This window comes from Pinus tabuliformis, chromosome X (genome assembly GCF_031772625.1).
Source record: "Pinus tabuliformis cultivar Carrire ecotype Pingquan chromosome X, CPIR1, whole genome shotgun sequence".
NCBI lineage: Eukaryota > Viridiplantae > Streptophyta > Pinopsida > Pinales > Pinaceae > Pinus > Pinus tabuliformis.
Window position 1 is genome coordinate 442,217,858 of NC_142308.1, and position 15,630 is coordinate 442,233,487.

Here is a 15,630-nt window from a genome sequence, read left to right on the forward strand (position 1 = left end):
ATTCCTAACTTTTGTAGGGCGGAATCTACACTTTACACTTGAAAGATAAAATTCAATCAGGAAGAAAGTAAAATGCTATAGGCTTGCATGATCACTAGGATTACATCTACAAAAGATTTTTATGATCTCTGATCACAATATTTTTTTTGCATAAGCATCAAATAATTTTGAAATTCCTTAAAAAGCACTTTTGTTTATTAACCTTTAGTGCCTAACCTCAATACGGAAACCACACTTTTATAATAAAGAACATATGAAAGTTCAAGAACTAAAATTACACAGAATTAAAATATTAATCTACAAATAAATAGAAATGCAAATTATCTAATTAGATAATCTAACTAAGAAATAAATGAATTCACAATGCAAAAGTAGGGAGCCTTACCTATTGACTTGCGCTACAAAAGAAAACTATAGTTGATTTGAAATTGCGGAATTATATCGCTACCAAGCACTTGGCATGTTTTAAATGGGCCTTTCAAAACAATAATTTAATACAAATGAACAACTTATCCAAAAAGGACATGAAACACATAAGCATGCAATGTCAAATAGAAAGACACCGAGATTGTTGACGGAGTTCACCCTTCCTGGGCTACGTCTCTGGGCCCTGCTCTAAAAGGCTAGGACGCTCCTATTTCAGTGAATAAGAAGATGTACATCAAAATTATTTATACAATTGTGACTATTTCCCCAGTATGGAAATGTTATCCTTAATAGAACTCTTGCAATTTCACTTGACATTCTACAAACTACTTGTCATTTACAACAAAAGCATAGAGTCTCTAACAATGACTCTGACTTCTATTGAAATTGAGAATTTGAGTTTCATCAATACATTGATTATTTACCTCATCTCCCCTTGTCTAAGTGAGACACAATTCAGGTACAAAATTTTGCAGACTTCACTACTGCTGCTGGCGAACAAGTACTACCATTGAATTTGGTATGTCTCAAAACCCCCATGTCAGCTCTTCAAGTTTCCAAATCAGCTTTCAGATGCTTCCGGAAAGCCAAAATCTAACTTGAGAACTGCTTGCCTCTAAAATGACTTCGAATTTCTTCTTTACATAGAATTTCACCCAGTCGAACTATGCACACATGCAGCTCTGGTGACTGTTAGAAAGGAGGCCTCTGTCTGCGATTTCCAATGCCTATCTCCATTCGCAAAAAGGCCCAAGGATGACCAAGATATGCTCAAATGAACATTACTAGAACTAGTATGGCTCTATTCTGGAGCTCACTATTCAACTCCCCCTCTGCAATGGTGCAATGGTAATCCTTTTATAATTCCCCGGCCAGGTTCCAAGTTTGAACCTACCGGGATATACATTGAAATTTGTTTTAATTAGGTGGAAAAGCCTATACTCGATGCAACAAAAAAATTACAATTAGCACTATAGTTATAACAACTATTAATTTTGGTGCACTTCGATTTAGTATGGTCCAACCATATAATGCGTATGCTTTACAGAGGTTGGACCGATTACAATATCCTCCACCCATTTGTGTAATGTCTTATCCTAAGGTTTATTCATGGTAGATATAGATTGGACCAGTGGCTTTTGTTACAATGATTATCCAAAGTTTTATCACTCGGTGAAATACCATATCATAACTCAGCTCCCATCAATGTGGCGGTCAAGTGTTATGGCAACCTGTGACCATGTGAATTACTTCCGGTGATATACCCATGCCACATATTCGTACAACGTTTTCCATGTGAATTGGACCTACTCCTTACCAGTTCTCAATTATTCGATGGTATATCCCATGGAAATTCCGACTCAATACTCCATGTTCACAACCTCTGTCAGTCATGGCAATAACTCAATAGTGTTGTTTTAACTGTTTTCGCATCTCTGTTTCATGTGTCACATCTCCACGCTAGATAACACTTGTTGTAACTGCATACGTGATGTTCTATAGAACCACAGACCCAAGGTGTCTAGCCCTGGTGGTCTCGACATGCTCCGAAATGTCGACCAGAGCACATATTGTGTGTTGTCATCCCTGCTGTGTTATATCACTGTACCACATGGCTGCCACCTCCGCGTTGTATAAAATCCATAGTCTTTGTTTTAATATATATTTGCCATTAGACATTAACATACATGTTTGCAATATGGTTTAACACCATATCTTCTATGCTTTGTTGGTAACTTGACTCACATCCTCTAACAGTCATGGCCATTAACTTCGCCATCGTGTGACTAGACCTTCGTTCCATGTGACTGGACTGGGATCCATCATGTATGAACCTGTTTATACTTTGCTATAATTTTGCACCATAGCCTATAAATTTTACCATAGATTTGATTTCCTCCCATATTGCATATTTCCCATAGGTTCATTACATACCATAGGTCCATTACATATTCTGCCACCATGATTTGATAACATAAGTCTTTGCACCCACCTAGCATATAGTTATATGGTTTGTAAAACATATCTATCCCTTGAGCCCACCATGGTTTTTACACATAATTTCAACCTTAGACATGTTTTAACATTAAAGAAAATGTGCACCTTTATTTTCATATATGATATGTCATATGGTTTAGAAACCACGGGTTTGCAACTGTGCCATAAACTTATTAATGCACCCATGACTTATAATATGAAACTTTAACCAACCAAAACCCAAAATCTCACCATTCACCTCGAGATATGCATCGGAGATGAACTTTGACTTGTTGACTTAGCCATTTCCATGTGTCGAACTGTGTGAATGCCACATGGTCCGCAAGGCCCCTTTTCACATGTTCACCATAAATTTCAATGGACATTTTCTCCCTCACACGGAAGCCAAATGCAAAATCTAGAGATACCACTAGTACCACCGCGTCAAGCTCTTCGACTTGGCTTTGATTTCGCGAGCAACTAGGATGTTAAAACTCAACACATGTCAAGAAAAATTTTGCTATCTAGGTCCATCTTAGACTTCAAGCATATAGCAAACTTTGTCTTGAGTTAACAAGATCCATTCTGGATCAATAGTCTAAGTACTTCCATAAAATAAAATTTAGAATAACAGCATTTATATTAAAAGAGGAGTACACAAGTTCACATTATAATTGTAAAGAAAATCTGCATATACTTAGCATGGATCCACATATGCCTCATCATCGAACTTCAATATATACCAACATATGGCCTTCATATTGGACCATTTGAACAATTTTTCAATACACAGTTTGATTGATTTCTTGACCAATCCTATAACATTATAAACATCACCCTTTGACCTATACTTATTATAGATGTTATATAGTATAGGGAGGGTGTACTGAACCATTAATAGCTCCCCAGTACACAAATACTTCATAATTGTTTACATCCCAAAAGTAGTGTAGGGTGTAATGCCATTGACACATATAACTCTCACTAGTGTGGGTAGTTGCTTGTATTCTCGCATATGATATTTTCATGACCTGCCATGCCTGAAAATATTCGTGCCATTTTCCAAAACCTTTAAATTGATTAATTATCCAAAAGTGTTTGTGTTGTATGCATTGTCGCCATGCGTTTGACTAGAGAATTAATTATGAGTTGACACCTTTCTTGTTTAAACTAGGAGCAATCCAACCAACATTGGTCCATCTCAAGCTATCTAAAAATGAAAACCATGTGGAAATTTTCACCCTGGGGGTGCATATATATGACAACTAATGATTTGGTTACTAGATCTTTACTAGGGTTATAAGATCTGATACTCATATTAGAAAAGGCAAGCTCTAGCTCAAATAACTCAATTAAAAATAAGGGAGGAGATTTGAATTTATCACACCTCATCAGCATGTCATGACCATAATGCAAGTATTGTGAAAAAATTGGAATGATCATTGGTTACAAGAGGGAGTATAAAGGGAAAATCTCACACTTGTGATAGTAGTAAAGGCCTCAAAATGAAATTCCAATGCCTTCCTCACATCTGAGACGCTGCAAGTCCTCATGCAATCTCAGTTTAATAGCCAAAATTAGGTATATGTGTATGTATATATACACATAGTCAATATTATGTTCATATATATGTCAACATATATATATCAATATATGTAAAAGTATGTATATACTAGTATATATACACCAAAATAATACTATATAGATATCATTTATTATATATCAACATATAATGGGTATATATATACCAATATATATACTCACATTATGTTTATATATATAGTAGAATACATACCAACATTCTTGTAGTAGTCATATATATTAAATACATATTATGTTGGTATACTAGTGGTGGTCGTCATTCAGTAAGCACAATACATAGATAGATTAAGAGATGAATACTTTAAATATTTTATGGTTTTGTTTTAGTAAAACAACAACCCCCCATTTTGTATTTAATCCATAAAAAATGGGGACCCTTTTAAGTTTGCATACCCTACTTATATATAATTTGATCACTTTCCACCTTGTAAGTTCTAAGTTCTTAAGTGTGCCATCAATAAACAATTCTTCTTGTCTCTCAACACATGAATATCTCAGACCACACTCTATATTATTGGAATACTTTTGGAAAAACCCTAGGTATGACAAAACCTTGTTTTTTAATTAACAATCTTTGATCCCATCCCGACTCTCGTTTCTTGAGCTGACCCTTCCACGTTTACTTCTTGATCATCCCATGGTGGGACACAAAATTTCCTGACATATTACTAATATTTTCTCTAAAAATTTTATGTCAATCTTGTTATAGCCCATTCACTTGTCAAGTGTTTTGCTGTACGCAAAGCCCCATGGAAGGAGGATTTTTTTTTTTTTATTTTTTTTTTATTTTTATTTTTTTTTTCTGACAAACCTCTCGAAACATTTTGTCTCTTAGACTCTGTTAGTTCTCAGACCTAATCCATTTTTAAATGTTGAAACCTAACTTGCACTCAAGTAATACTTTGTGGGATGACATGGCCATTGTTTCTACATGGAATGATTTACACATGCTCTTACAAATTATACCGAACAGATTCAAGTCTTAGAAAGATCAAGCTATCAGAAGGAATCCTTGTGACAGTTGTAATTTGTGATCAGCATGGAGCAACAAGGACCCTCAGTTGAGTGCGCAGATCGTTGCCCCATGATAATGTGCACTGGTGCAAATTGGTAAAACCAGAGGCTAATTCAAGAAACGGGGGTAGTTTCTAATATGGGATTAACACTAAAGTGCTAATCACATATGGCAGGCCACCCCCCTCAATGAAGGAAAGCCTCGAAGTTCTCGGACCCAAAATGAATATGAAATGCAAAAAAGTAATTAATTCGGTTCTGTGGATTCCACAAAACCAGCAGGATATCGGAAGGCCTTGAGGCAGTAAGCAGTTTCAACCAAGTCCTTCCCGATGCCACACATTGAGTGACACAGATCCGATGGAAGAGAGAGAAAACATCTCACATCAGACAGGTAAGCATCACGCTACCTACCTGCCTGATATGAATGATGACCGTAGGATCTAGGGGGCCCAGATCAATGGTGGAGGTGTGTTCCGGTAATTGACCAGATTTGACCAGGTTATAAAGAAAGATTACATGGGATTTGAAGTCTGACGTGGATGATGAGTTGGCAGAAGATTCGTGTTTCACGGGCGATCTTGAAGCAAACGAAAATAACGACTGTTAAAATGTGTCCAAGGAACCTTACACACTCACCCGTTGCAGAATAGGTGGTCACCTCCCTGTGAAGCGTTATAGGAGAAACAGAATGATGGGAAGTGTGAATGAACCATCAGAAAGAAGCTTGGCTTTAAAGACACAAACTGATAGAAGCAAAGGGAAGCAGCTAGCAGAAGGAAATTAAGAGCAAAGAATAGAGAAAGTAATTCGAGCTGACCTATAGAGAAAAGGCAGCATCGAGATAGAGGCAGAGAGATTTAGATAGTTTGTGCATTTCAAAGAAGGATTGAGAGGTTCAAGAGAACTCCTTTGTATATGTCTGTCATGTATGAGTCTTAGATTGGGCTCATACTACTGTGACTAGTAGAGGTCAAGTTTTAGTAAGGAGAGTCTGTGTACTCCAGTCCTACTGACCCATATCTTTCGAGTGAGGCTCAATTTGAGCTCATTGTTGTAAAAAATCTGCTTTGAAAACATAATAGAGAGGCCACCACTGAAGGCTAGACTAGGAGAGTTAGTCCGGGAGCATTGGGTGAACTCCTTATTAAATTTGTTTTATTGCATGTTTTCCTGTTGTGTTTTCCCTAACCAATTCAATGTCTATGTATTTTGCAATCTTGTTGATCCGTTGCATAAAGTAACATAGGCATATCCATGCACATGAGTCTGTAATATCTTCAATTCTTTGTCTTGGATAAATTCTAGATCAAGTGGTATCATAACTCTAGTTTACTAAGGTTAGAAAAGCTTGTGCTGGATTTTTTCGTTGAATGCTAACTATGTCAAAGCTTAAATTAGGAGGAGAGTTGGTTGAAGCTAACCCTAAAATTGGAATAGTCCACTCTAAGAGGAAAATTTTAGAAGAAAACCCCTTGGAATCACACTCCCAGTTCATGGATGGTTCCTAACCATGAAAGCCATGGTGGAGGAAATGTATAAGGAATTTAAGAGAGGTAGAGAAGGAGATCCGTCAAACTCCAAATAAGATAAAGGAGCTGAATAATCTCTCCTCCATGACCACTCTAAAGGCAAAGGGAAAGAAGAAAAAATTCCCACACTTCCTAGTAGCCCTGAAAATAAAAAGAAAACATCTTTGATTAAATTAGATGTTAAATTTGATTTGCCGATATATGATGGAGAGTTGAATGCATAAAAGCTGGATAATTGGATTAGACAGATTGATGTTTATTGCAGAGTGCAGAGCATTGATTCAAACAAGAGTAAGATTTAGCTGGCTAGCCTATGCCTTGGAGGCACTACCTTGGTATGGTGGGAAGGCAGGACATAAGCTGACATGAAGAAGCATGGTAAAATTCTTTCTGGTCTGGAGCGAACTTATTTCTGCAATTAAAAATAAATTCTATCCACTAGCCTATATGCAGCAAGCCATGATGAGTTGGCAAACTCTTCACCAATTAAAAGGGAAAAGTGTACAAAGTTACACTCATGAATTTAGGAAAAGAGCTTTGATTCTAGGAATTTCTTTAGACTCACCTGAAACTTTGCTGAAGTATATAGGTGGTCTACACAGCTACTTAAGGCACACTATTCTCATGTTTAATACCACTAGCATAGATGAGGTATCTGTTTAGGCTACACATCTAGAGGCTAGAGGAAAGAATGTGAACCTAGAAATTGGGGGATCATCAAAACCCACTGCAAGAAAAATCAAGGAAAAGAGAAAACAAAAATGGAAAGAGAGGAAGGCAAATATTGTACAAAAGACCAAGTCTTCATGCACTCACTGTAAAAAGGATGGGCATGATGATGAACAATGCTGGATCTTGCATCTGAAACTGAGACCCAAGAAGTTCGAGGGTAAGAAGAAGAAGATTGTTGCAGATATTCAAAAGGATTTGGGCTTAGACTCACGAGATGAAACAACAATCGTAGCCACAGGTATAAAAGGTAAAAATTCTGAAGCGTCTACTAGGAATTATGCACAATCTACTGATAACGAAGAAAATTAGAGGAAAAGACATGGAATTTTTCGTATTCGTGTTATTTCCAAGCATCAAAAGATTGATACTTTGTTTGATAGTGGCTCACAAGTCAATTTAATTTCTGAAGCAATTATAAAGAAGTTGAGATTACTAACCACACCTCACAAAAAGCCATATCCATTAGGTTGGTTATGTTATAAAGCACAACTACAAGTGACTAGACAATGTAAACTTAGGTTTTCTTTTGAGTCAGCATTTGTAGATGAGGCTGAGTTAGATATAGTTACTTTGGATATATGTGGAATTATTTTGGGAAGTCCTTACCTATATGATAGGAAAGCTAGTTTCTATAGAGCTGAGAACAAGTATAACCTCGTTAAATATGGAATCGAATATATTATAAGAGCTCATCAACTCAAGAATAATTATACTCTCATAAACTCAGGGTAGATGAAAAGAATGGTAAATTCATGCAAAGAATTTTTACTGATGGTTGTAAAGGAAAAGAAACTTGATAAAACCAATGTATTTGAGGGTTGTGATGCTAAACAACAAGATGATTTAGAAAAAATTATTTTAGAATATAATATATTATTTCAAGAACCTAAAGGTCTGCCACCCAAAAAGGAAATAGTGCATGATATTAATTTGCAGCAAGATGCTCCATTACCTAAAATCGGAATGTATAGGTTCTCTGCTTTAGTGAATGCAGAAATCAAGAAGCAGGTACAGGAGCTGCTCGAGAAGAGGTTCATCAGACCTAGCACATCACCATGTGGGTCTTCAATTGTCTTGGTGAGAAAGAAAGATGGCTCATCGAGAATGTGCATTGATTACCAAGCACTGAATAAGATAACGATAAAAAATCGTTATCCCCTTACTCGCATAGATGATCTATTGGATCAGTTAAAAGAAGCTGTTTATTTTTCCAAGTTGGACTTGCATAGTGGCTATCATCAGGTCAGAGCTGTAGAGCAAGATGCATGGAAGACTGCTTTCAAAACAAAGCAGGGATTGTATGAGTGGTTGGTTATGCCTTTTGGCTTAACTAATGCTCCTGCTACTTTCATGAGAGTAATGAATGATGTACTCAGACCTTTTCTTGATGATTTTGTCATTGTATATTTGGATGACATTCTTATATTTAGTAAAACACGGGATGGACATTTAAAGCATGTTAAGCAGACTCTAGATGTTTTGAAAAAGTGAAAATCTTTATGTTAAGCTCTCAAAATGTGAATTTGGAAAAATATCTTTGAATTATTTGGGTCATATTATAGGGGGTGGTGAATTTAAGATAGATCCCTCTAAGGTTGCAGTCATTTTAAACTGGCCTAAACCCAAATTTGCTACAAAAGTTAGAAGCTTCTTAGGAGAAACATAGTATTGGAGAAAGTTTATTTCTAACTTTTCCTCAATTAGAGCTCCCTTACATGCTTTAACAGGATTGAACAAGGAGTTTCAATGGGGAGGCAAATAGCAGAAAGCCTTTGACACCTTGAAAGAAAAGATTAGTACAACACCAGTACTAGCACTGTCCGATCTTCAAATACCCTTTGAGATTGAAACAGGTGCCAGTGACTATGCCATGGGAGCGGTGTTGATGCAGCACAGTAAACCCATATGTTATCATTCTAAGACATTTAATTCTGCAGTAGTTAACTATCCCACATATGATAAAGAATTGTATGCATTAGTACAGAGTGTGAAAAAGTGGAAACAATATTTAATAGGCAAAGAGATAGTTATACATACTGATCATCAACCACTTCAATATTTACACTCCCAAGCTAAGTTGTAGCAATCAAGACACTATAGATGGATGGGTTCTCTAGAACAGTTTCATCTAGTCATCAGATATAAAAAGGGCATATACAATAAAGTTGTAAATATGTTTTCCAAACCAATCATAAATGCATCCACTATACTTAAGCATAATTTAGTATTGCATGAAAGCTACATTGAACATTATGCTCAAGATATAGACTTTAAATATGTATATGCAACTTTAAGTCATGGCAAACAAGTAGAGGAATTGGATTATCATGTTAAGGACTAGCTCTTGTATCATTTTGGGAAGCTATGCATTCCACAAACTGAAAGAGTAAAGATAATTTGAGAGGCACACACTTTTCTAATATTAGGTCACTTTGTTGTAGGTAAAACAGTTGCACAGTTGCAAAGATTTTTTTATTGGCCAAAAATGAATGAGACAGTTTCTAGATATGTAAGAGGGTGTACCATGTGTGCTAAAAGCAAGCCCAGCAATAGAAAACTAGTCTTGTACACTCCACTACCAGTTCCTTCTCATCCTTGGGAAAATGTTTCCATGGACCTCGTTGGGGGACTACCTAAATCTAGGAATGGTCATGACTATTTTTATGTTGTTGTGGATAGGTTCAGCAAAATATGTATTTTAATACCTTGTAACAAACGGATTACGGTTGAACAAACTGCAAAGTTGTTCTTTCAGCATGTATGGGTTCATTTTGGATTACCCACTTCCATTATATCTTATCGAGATACTCGATTTGTTGGGAAATTTTGGTCAAGTTTGTGGGAATTGATGGACACCAGGCTGAAGAAGAGTACAACTTTTCATTCGCAAAAATAGAAGTAGTCAACAGGACAGTGATCCAGTTTCTCAGAGGCTATTGCAACAAGCATCCCAAGCTCTGGGATGAACATTTATGTTATGTGCAACATGCTTACAACCGAGTTGAACATTATTCTACACAGGGATCTCCTTTTGAGACTTGTTTTGGTTTCACACCAATGTCTCCCTTGGATTTTTTGTCTTTGGTAAAGACATAACAGTTGATGGACACAATGATGTGGACAAGGCAACCAGGTTCATCAAACAAATCCAAGAGAATCACCAGGCAGTACAGTAATAGCTGGAAAAGAGTCACGCCAAGTACAAGGCAAGGCATGACAAGCATCGGATGGAGCATAGTTTCCACGTTGGTGATCAAGTCTAGTTGTATATCAGCAAAGACAGATGCAAGGTGAAGGTAAGAAGTTGAAGCCAATAAGGTATGGACCTTCAAAATACTTGAGAAAATTGGTGAGAATTCTTTTCACCTTGACTTACTAGCTTACATTCACATCTACTCAGTTGTTAATGCAGACAGCTTGAGACTAGTTGAACGTTCATTAATTGAAGATCCCAAAGAGCAGAGTCAATTGCCTTCTATTGATGATCAGTTGCCTGAAGATCTTAATGAATTGCAGGAAGATACAGTTCTATACAGGAAGGTGAGAACTATGCGCAGAGGGGATGTTGAGTACCTAAGGATTGGGCTCAAAGGTTTAAAACCAAGCAGTGTGAAATGGATAGAAATTGGTCAAGTGAGGAATCAATACCCTCACTTGATGGATGCTTAAAAATAAACTTTTGGTGGTCGAAAATATTTTTCAGTGGGAAGGCCGTGATCTGAATTGGATCCTAAACACTCCTTCAGTTTTCATAAACTCTTTCAAATTATGCCGAAAAGATTCAAGTCTTAGAAAGATCAAGCTATCAGAAGGAATCCTCGCGACAGTTGCAATTTGTGATCAACACGGAGCAATGAGGACCCTTGGTCGAGCGCGCAGACCAATGGCCCATGGTAACGTGCACTGGCACAAATTGGAAAAACCAGAGGCTAATTCAAGAAACAGGGATAGTTTCTGATATGTGATTAGCGCTAATCATGTATTTCAGGGCATCCCCCTTAGTGATGGAAAGTCTCGAAGTGCCCAGATCCGAAATAACTATGAAATGCAGAAAAGTAATTAATTCAGTTTCGTGGATTCCACAAAACTGAAAGGATATTGGAAGGCCTCGACACGGTAAGAAGGTTCAACCAAGTCCCGCCCGATGCCACACATTGAGTGACACGCGTCCAGTGGAAGAGAGAGAAAACTGTTCACATCAAACGAGTAAATGTCACGCTACTTACCCGCCTGATATGAATGACGATCATAGGATCTGGGGGGCCCAGATAATTGGCAGAGACGCGTCTTGATAAATGATCAGATTTGACCAGGTTATAAAGCAAGATTACATGGGATTTGAAGTTCGACGTGGACGATGAGTTGGCAGAAGATTCGTGTTTCACGGGCGATCTTGGAGCAAACGAAAATAACAACCATTCAAATGTGTCCAAGGAACCTGACACACTCAGCCATTGTAGAATAGGTGGACACCTCCCTGTTGAGCGATAAAAGGTGTCTTTTTAGCTCCTAATTATCTTCACATTAATTGTCATCCCAGGGATGACTTTTTATCTCAAGAGTGTACTCAGTCTGAGGTGGCTATTTACTCAAGAGTAATGTTTTGCAGTATATTTCTTAAAATCCAAAAGTAAATGAAAGCTGGTAACAAAATCTAATTGGAACAACAAGAAACTGAAATGACTAAACCATTCACTCAAACAACCATCAATCGAGGATACAGGAACAAGAAAATCAATCTGGGAATGAGGAAGCAATAACCAATGTTCTCTACAGTTGACAATCCTGCTTTAAAGTAATTAAAAGGAAATAGAAATTGAACTAAAGCTGCTATTGAAAGTAAACTAGGAAAACTCTTTAAAAACAAACTCTTTGCAATTAATCAACAGAAATGAATAGAAAAGTAAATGGATAGAAAACTGTAATTAAAGGAATTAAACAACGTATCCTATTTAATAAATCTGAAAAACAAACTCTAGTTAATGGAATCGAATAACCAATACTATTGAACAACAATCTGTAACGAATATCAATCAAACGGAACAATAAATGGAATGAAACCATAATTGAAATAGAACAACGAAGCTCTATTAAGGCATTAACAAGATAAATTATACAGTGTTGAGATTCTTGTTAAATAATAAAAGAATAGCAATGTGATTCGTTAATATAACACATTTATATCAAATAAATTAAACAACAAACCGATTAACTTGCAAACTATAACAAAAGCAAATATGAACAATCTCACAACAATAATGAAAAGGTAGAGATACAAACAACGGATCAATCCACTATGGCCGAGCCCTCAACCATTGGTGCAATGCCGCTGAGCTATTGCAGAACTAAGAAGTTAAACGGCAACACGTTCTTGTATTATCATGCATAAGAGCATTTACAAACAGTAAATGTTTGTTTAATCAATGAGAGTCAATGAGGAATTGTATACTTACAACAAGAAATCTCTCCATCTCTCAGCCATCCCCCCCCAATACATAGTACATGCTCTCCTTTTATAATCACAAAGAGGAGAAATCAAATAGTAAATATGAGATCTCTCATAACAATATTGGATTTTTTCTAACCAATTTATCAACAAGAAAATATATTTCCATCCATCTTTCAACAAGAGCAAGGCGAATTTGGCTTTGCGAGTGAGATTTGGAAAACGGCCACACAAGGAATCTGAGAAAAACGTCTTCAAAAAGCAGATTGGCTTTAAAGCCACAAACTGACAGAAGTATAGGGAAGCAGCTAGTGTAAGGAAATTAAGAGTAGAGACTAAGAAAGTTGACCTGAACTACAGAGAAAAGGCAGTATCGAGACAGAGCCAGAGAGAGTGAAAGAGTCTGTGCACTCCAAAGAAGGCTTGATAGGTTCAAGAAAACTCCTTTGTATATGTCTATCATGTATGAGTCTCAGATTGGGCTCATACTACTGTGACCAGTAGAGGTCAAGTTTCAGTAAGGAGAGTCTGTGTACTCCAGTCCTACCGATCCATATTTGTCGAGTGAGGCTCACTTTGAGCTCATTGTTGTAAGAAATTTGCTTTGAAAACATAATAGAGAGGCCACCACTGAAGGCTGGACCAGGAGAAGTAGCCCAGGAGCATTGGGTGAAATCCTTATTAAATTTGTTGTATTGCATGTTTTCTTGTTGTGTTTTCCCTAACTGCTTCAATGTCTATGTATTTCGCAATCTTATCGATCCGTTGCATAATGTAGCATAGGCATATCCATGCATATGAGTCTATAATACCTTCAAATCTTTGTCTTGGATAAATTCCAGATCAAATTTCAAAAGGAATGTTGCCAACTACTCTATATCTAATCAAAATACTTAAGAGAGGATTTGAACTAACAATTCCGAAAGGAACGTTGCCAACTAATCTATATCCAAAGACTGGAAGAAATTTAAATATAAGAAAAATGATTTTATACCCAGAGTTGGTAGATGTTTTAATCGTCAAAAATTCGCTTCCAACAACTGAATATAGAAATTAATTCCTGCTTTTATTCAGGACAAGCTCATGTTTTGGGATTATAACAATCAATGAGTCTAATTGGAAACTTATTGGAAAATCAAAATGTAATGATTTTTCTTAGAATTAAGGCCAATTTCATAGATGAAACGTAATATGGTCATACAGACAAAGCAATTTATGTAAACCAACAACTTCCAACTTAGAAATTCTAACAATATTCCCTGGATTGATAGTTGCTAAAACAATATTGTAGGTAAACAATGATACGATTGATATGTAAACTCATCTAGAGTACATATTTTCCTACCAAGATCATTCCCTGGACAGAAACCTTTATATTTGAAATTAAATCGAGAAACGTTAATTCGGTCTACGGTGGAATTACTTGGATGGACACTGAGAATATTTTCTATTTATTCGGCTACATCGGCCTCACCAAAGTGATCTTCTGGGATATAGTAACCCGATGTAGGATTCATCATCCAAGGCCTCTTTTTATAACCTTTATCATACTTATCAATGGCTTTTTTGGCTATATCCTAAATAATCCTCTACTTTCTGTTGTCAACGCTACCATGTTGTATCCTTGCCTACAAGGGAACATCAAGTAAAAGGGAAAAAAACCAAAAAAATTAGTTTTCTATTTCCAATAAAAACTTCGATTTTAAAATTTGGGAGAACATTGTTGGAAGGGATTTTAGTGGTGTTATGAAGGGAGCCTACATAGCCCGAATTACTAGATTTGATCCCAAATCATATCCATGCCCCCCAAATCGAGAAAGGGCACCGACATTCGTATCCTCCAGATGGAAAATGGATCTCGCGACGAGGACATCCATGATCAAGAAGATAAACTTGAGAAATGATAAGAAATATATCTTCAAACTTCAAGGTTGATGTTTAGAGACCAGACGAAAAGCCATTTAAATAGGCCCATCTGGAAACAAGCAATGAACTTGTTTAATTAATTTTCAGAGTAGTAAACTTATTCACAGTATTTCTTTCATGTGGTTAGGTACATCACACACCTGTGGTGGATTCCTTTACACTTCCCCTCTCCTGAACTTGGATGGAGCTGAAATTTACTACCAACTTTCACATGATGATGCTGGGGAGTATATTTTTGGCTATTGAAAAGCTAAGGGTTTCGTGTCATGTTAGGGTGCTTGATCTCAAGCTACCTCTTCAAGAAAACCCCAATGGAGGGGTGATTGAGAAATATTACGAGCAGTAATATTGATCTTGGGATATAGAGGGATTGAACTAGCATCGCCATCAGTTTTCTTGCAATTGGGGACAGTGCTGATGTTGGTGGGTGAGAGGCGGAGTTCATCAATCCCACAACCAAAATGAAGTAGGGAGCCATTGTCCTTATTCAATAACCTGTAGTAGAAATTTTGCGTGCAATTTTTCAATTCGAAATCCTAGGCATGAAGGTATTTGAAATCCTTGGTGCAAAACTAGAGTTGAATTCACTTAAGTTCACATATTAATTGCCTTGTGAGAGTCATAATTCTCTGACGTGCTAGAAATCAGGTAGGTTGTGGAATTTCGGAAAGATTGAAAGCATTAACAGAACATGCAATAGAGATGAATGTGCCTCGTTGGCCATGTCAACTAGCGTGGGAAACCTACAATCGAGATAAGTTTGGCACCCTGTTTCTATGTGAGTATATTTGGGTATTCTATTTTATAATTTATGATATTGTTGTAGTTTTTTTGACCTGCTACGTTTTTCCATTCTCTATTTGTATGTTTCCTATCGAGCGCGGGGAGATGCTCCTTATGCTGGCATGGGTGAGTAGTTATGATGATTTTTTGTAATGGGGATTATATGAGGGCTTCTAAGTGTGGTCTCTACCT